The following is a 6,000-nucleotide window of genomic DNA, read 5'->3' as shown; positions in this document are numbered from 1 at the left end:
GCTTACAAACTCCTTTCCCTTCCCCTCCCCACAACAGACACCCTGTGAGGTGGGTGGGGCTGAGAGAACTCTGACACAAACTGCTCTTTTTCAAGGACAGCTGTGCCAGAGCTTGTGACTGACCCAAGGTCACATCAGCAGGTGCAAGTGGAGGAGTGGGGAATCAAACCTGGTTCTCCCAGATTAGAGTCCGTGCACTTAACCACTACACCAAACTAGCTCTCATAAAAACAAGTAGGGTTAAAAACAGATATTGATAAATGATATTTATTTATCCAATGATATTTGTAGGCAGAGGGGTGCTTTGAGAATGCATTTAAAGTTGTTTTATTTCTCTGCTCCCTCCCACCTCGCCTACCCAAGGAGGGAAACACTGGCTGGGGAAGGGAAGACCAATCAGGAAGGCATGCCTTCCCTTTGTTTCTCCAGCTGCCCTGCCGGGGCCCGCAAAATATGTGTGAAAGAGCCGCATGTGGCTCCCGAGCCGCAGTTTGGCCACCCCTGTTCTAGATCTATCCCCTCTCCTTGGCATGAATAGGAGTCTCCATCTAACTACCCACTTGTCCTTGCCAACTTTCCCCAGTTCTCCTGTCTGTGTTGAACTGCTCTCAGTCAGGGCTGAATACCAAAACTGTCAGCACCTTACTCTTCTCAGTTAGGGCTGAAATCAGACTGAATTCTCCTCAGCATCCAGTTCAGACGTCTTTCTCTGCTCAGCTGATGCTAACCAATCAGATTCCTTGGAGCAGCCTGTCACCCAAGACTCTCTGGCTCTGTGAAGAATTAACCCTTCATAGTCCTTCAGCTGTTTGTACAGCACTTATAAGCTTTTTAAAAGTTCAGTCCCTCACAGGGAGCAACTGACTTTCCTCTTCCTTTTGTCTTCTACTAACCAAGAGAAACTTTTAAAGCCAAGTGTGGGGGTTGCAAACCCCAGACCTTGTAAAAAATGCATTTTCCCTTTGTACTCTTTTCTTTGTGCTCTTACTCAGCCTGGACCATGTGTATTTTTTTCACTCATTTATTAGACTTTCTTATGCTCTAAGCCTAGTCTCTAGAAACACACCATGCCTATTTGGTCTTGCTATCTGAAGTATGGTAAAAGGGTAATGCAGTGGGTAAACTCACTATGCCTGAAGCATGATAGCTCAAAATTGTGAAGTTGTGATTGCCCCCATGCTAGCTTCTAGGAGCAAAGCAGGAAGGTGCCACAACTAGGAAGAGCCTCTAAATGACAATGCAGCTACAGAGTGCTAGACGTGCAATGCTGTTTAGTAGAAGAGTCACTGGTGGCAGCAGGAGTTACCCAATTTGTTTTTGGTAACAAGAAAGCAAAATCACCCTCTCAGCCTCTTCCATCAGCAGAGACCTGCTGGGCATGGCATAGCAATTTTGCTTGCTTTTCCTCTCTCAATAAAGCAACTTGTGTTATATGGCATTTTACTCATGTAAGTCTCCAACTCTCAGTATTGCCTTTTTGAGGGTCATAGGCAGCTCCTGGGGGAAGTTGTGCTGCAGAGAGTTAAACCTATATAGTTTAAGGTACAAAAGGACAGTTTGAAGTTAGAGATGACAGCATCCCATAGCACAAACTGTTATTAATTCTCAAAAAAATGACTACTATGCCACTTGTCTGAGAAATCTTGACATCTGAGAAGTCATGAGCATTTAGCACTCTGGATGCATCACGGTGACTAATGGTGATTTTGTACCTCCTATGCAGTGATTTAAGGACTCATGTGGAAGAGTTTATTGTACAATAGTGTAGGTTATTAGCATGAAAGTGGAAATCCATAGACTGTATACCAAAGACATTGTGGGGGGGAAATGTTTGTGGAAGCATATCCAGTAATACCTCCTTTAACACTGCGGCTATACTCCTGAAAACACAGTGCTTAAGCTCAAACTACACATTTCATTTACTACACAATACCATCATGGATTGGCAGCAGAATACCAGCTTCAAGTTACCCAAAGAAACTCAATTTTAAAATACTGTAGGGACCTGATCTGGATTTTGGATTGGAATTGTGGTGTGGAGGGAGGAGGGCTGTTGCCTCGCCTTCCCCAAAACACAGTCCCAATCTGAATTGGGCCCCTGCAGTGCTTTATAATTGAGTTCCCATGGGGAACTCACAACTGGCATATAGCTTCTAGTCCTATGTTAAATGCAATATTGTTGGGTGTTTGTTACAAGTTAAAACACTTCAGTATTTACAGGGTTAATGGTGTTTGTTATGATCAACTGTAAGATAAGGATTCTGCCCTTCAGTTAATTCAGTAGGACCGGGAGGTCCCCCCCCCTCAAATGATGACATCACAATTTATATTCCACAAAAATCCTCTATATAATTTCAAGTAAAATTTTATTTCTGAACCTTAATGGAACTATTCTTTGCCTCAAATCCCTTTGTAATTTTTTTGGGTTTTCTTTTACGAAAGGTATGCAGCAAATATTGTGTGCTTGCTTTTTTGTTTTGTTTTTGTATTGCATTGACATATAAAGGAATTCATCTTCCTGCAAACTGTGAAGGTCATTATTAGGACGTAAAAAGGAAGGTTATTCTGCCATCATTCCTGACTACTTTACTGACCTAATTTCCGCTCCCCCCCCTCTGTGAGGAGGAATTTGGTTACAAAGAAGGGAGCAGAAATTCCCAGGCGGGGTTGCTGGAGAAATCAACCTGTAACTAACATCTGACCATTTGTATCAGTGTCAGCTTTAAGCTGCCTGCCCCCTAATGAGCTGCCTCCTCTCTACTGACATCTGACATGTGTACCCCATCCACACAAACCCTTTCCTTGAAATCAAGTTCACAGATGCTAAGTATTAGGCAAGCTACCTGCAGATGGATCATGAAGCATCAGCAGATGCGATTAAGGAAGTGAAAGGGAGACTGCTGACCTTATAAGAACCATTACCTCAGCAGGATGAGTGCTTTTAAACTTCACAATAAACCCTTTTCCTGACATCAAACAGATAATATGACAAATGGAATTCCATACTTAGTTTCAATGAACTCATTGCTTAGACATTTGCCCCGTTAAGGATGGTGCTTACTTAACTAAAAGCATGCTCTAGTAAGCCAAAGGGGTAGGGGGAGTCAGATCTGCCTAACTCTAGACTGTTTATATTCTGTCCATCCCTAAGAAATTAAAATAGCTATCCTTTGAGTGTTATCCACATGAAGCAATATAGTATACAAAAACCTTACCAGAATTTTCAAGCAATTATTTGCTGGGAGGAGGAAGATGGGGGGCTCCAACATTATTTTTCCAGGCCTCATGTCAGATTTTTGTGTAAAAAGCAAAATATGATTATATTCACAAAAAAGGGGAACTGGTTATAAATTAACATAAGAACATAAGAACATAAGAGATGCCAATGTTGGATCAGGCCAAAGGCCCATCCAGTCCAACACTCTGTATCACACAGTGGCCAGAAGTACCAGTGCCATCAGGAGGTCCACCAGTGGGGCCAGGACATTAGAAGCCATCCCACTGTTGACCCCCCCAAGCACCAAGATGACAGAGCATCACTTGCCCCAGAGTCCCTATCTATACCTTGTGGCTAATAGCCACTGATGGACCTCTGCTCCATATGCTTATCTAATTCCCTTTTGAAGCCGTCCATGCTTGTAGCCGCCACCACTTCCTGTGGCAGTGAATTCCAAGTGTTAATCACTATTTGGGTGAAGAAGTACTTCCTTTTATCTGTTCTAACCCGACCGCTCAGCAATTTCATGGAGTGCCCACGAGTTCTTGTATTGTGAGAAAGGGAGAAAAGTAACCCTTTCTCTACCTGCTCTTTCCCATGCATAATCTTATAAACCTCAATCATGTCACCCCTCAGTCGTCGTTTCTCCAAGCTAAAGAGCCCTAAGCGCCTTAACCTTTCCTCATAGGGAAAGTGTTCCAACCCTTTTATCATTCGAGTTGCCCTTTTCTGCACTTTTTCCAAAGCTATAATATCATTTTTAAGGTGTGGTGACCAGAATTGCACACAGTATTCCAGATGAGTCAATCACAGTCAAACAATGCCCTTTCCTCTCTCAAGCAGCCAGGAATCTGCAAAAACTCCAAGCGCTTCCACACACTCCCAGACCAGTTCTCCCACCAAAATCCTCAGCTGGATCCTCTCCGCTGAAAGCAAATAAAAAACCACTCACCCTTCTGTCTCCTGCTCCTGTTCCTGCTCAGAGCTCAGCTGGGTCTCCTCTGCCTCTGGCCAGGTGTTTCCTTAAATAGAGGCCTCCCCCAGCAGAGTGCTGGCAGCAGCTATTCAAATGCACCCAGGCACTCAATCACATGCAAAACAATGCCCCTTCCTTTTCCTCTCAATTGCAGTCAATCACAGTCAAACAATGCCCTTTCCTCTCTCAAGCAGCCAGGAATCTGCAAAAACTCCAAGCGCTTCCACACACTCCCAGACCAGTTCTCCCACCAAAATCCTCAGCTGGATCCTCTCCGCTGAAAGCAAATAAAAAACCACTCACCCTTCTGTCTCCTGCTCCTGTTCCTGCTCAGAGCTCAGCTGGGTCTCCTCTGCCTCTGGCCAGGTGTTTCCTTAAATAGAGGCCTCCCCCAGCAGAGTGCTGGCAGCAGCTATTCAAATGCACCCAGGCACTCAATCACATGCAAAACAATGCCCCTTCCTTTTCCTCTCAATTGCAGTCAATCACAGTCAAACAATGCCCTTTCCTCTCTCAAGCAGCCAGGAATCTGCAAAAACTCCAAGCGCTTCCACACACTCCCAGACCAGTTCTCCCACCAAAATCCTCAGCTGGATCCTCTCCGCTGAAAGCAAATAAAAAACCACTCACCCTTCTGTCTCCTGCTCCTGTTCCTGCTCAGAGCTCAGCTGGGTCTCCTCTGCCTCTGGCCAGGTGTTTCCTTAAATAGAGGCCTCCCCCAGCAGAGTGCTGGCAGCAGCTATTCAAATGCACCCAGGCACTCAATCACATGCAAAACAATGCCCCTTCCTTTTCCTCTCAATTGCAGTCAATCACAGTCAAACAATGCCCTTTCCTCTCTCAAGCAGCCAGGAATCTGCAAAAACTCCAAGCGCTTCCACACACTCCCAGACCAGTTCTCCCACCAAAATCCTCAGCTGGATCCTCTCCGCTGAAAGCAAATAAAAAACCACTCACCCTTCTGTCTCCTGCTCCTGTTCCTGCTCAGAGCTCAGCTGGGTCTCCTCTGCCTCTGGCCAGGTGTTTCCTTAAATAGAGGCCTCCCCCAGCAGAGTGCTGGCAGCAGCTATTCAAATGCACCCAGGCACTCAATCACATGCAAAACAATGCCCCTTCCTTTTCCTCTCAATTGCAGTCAATCACAGTCAAACAATGCCCTTTCCTCTCTCAAGCAGCCAGGAATCTGCAAAAACTCCAAGCGCTTCCACACACTCCCAGACCAGTTCTCCCACCAAAATCCTCAGCTGGATCCTCTCCGCTGAAAGCAAATAAAAAACCACTCACCCTTCTGTCTCCTGCTCCTGTTCCTGCTCAGAGCTCAGCTGGGTCTCCTCTGCCTCTGGCCAGGTGTTTCCTTAAATAGAGGCCTCCCCCAGCAGAGTGCTGGCAGCAGCTATTCAAATGCACCCAGGCACTCAATCACATGCAAAACAATGCCCCTTCCTTTTCCTCTCAATTGCAGTCAATCACAGTCAAACAATGCCCTTTCCTCTCTCAAGCAGCCAGGAATCTGCAAAAACTCCAAGCGCTTCCACACACTCCCAGACCAGTTCTCCCACCAAAATCCTCAGCTGGATCCTCTCCGCTGAAAGCAAATAAAAAACCACTCACCCTTCTGTCTCCTGCTCCTGTTCCTGCTCAGAGCTCAGCTGGGTCTCCTCTGCCTCTGGCCAGGTGTTTCCTTAAATAGAGGCCTCCCCCAGCAGAGTGCTGGCAGCAGCTATTCAAATGCACCCAGGCACTCAATCACATGCAAAACAATGCCCCTTCCTTTTCCTCTCAATTGCAGTCAATCACAGTCAAACAA

The sequence above is a fragment of the Gekko japonicus genome, unplaced genomic scaffold (genome assembly GCF_001447785.1).
Source record: "Gekko japonicus isolate JY-2015 unplaced genomic scaffold, Gekko_japonicus_V1.1 scaffold695, whole genome shotgun sequence".
In the NCBI taxonomy this organism is placed as follows: domain Eukaryota; kingdom Metazoa; phylum Chordata; class Lepidosauria; order Squamata; family Gekkonidae; genus Gekko; species Gekko japonicus.
This window is presented reverse-complemented; position numbering follows the sequence as displayed.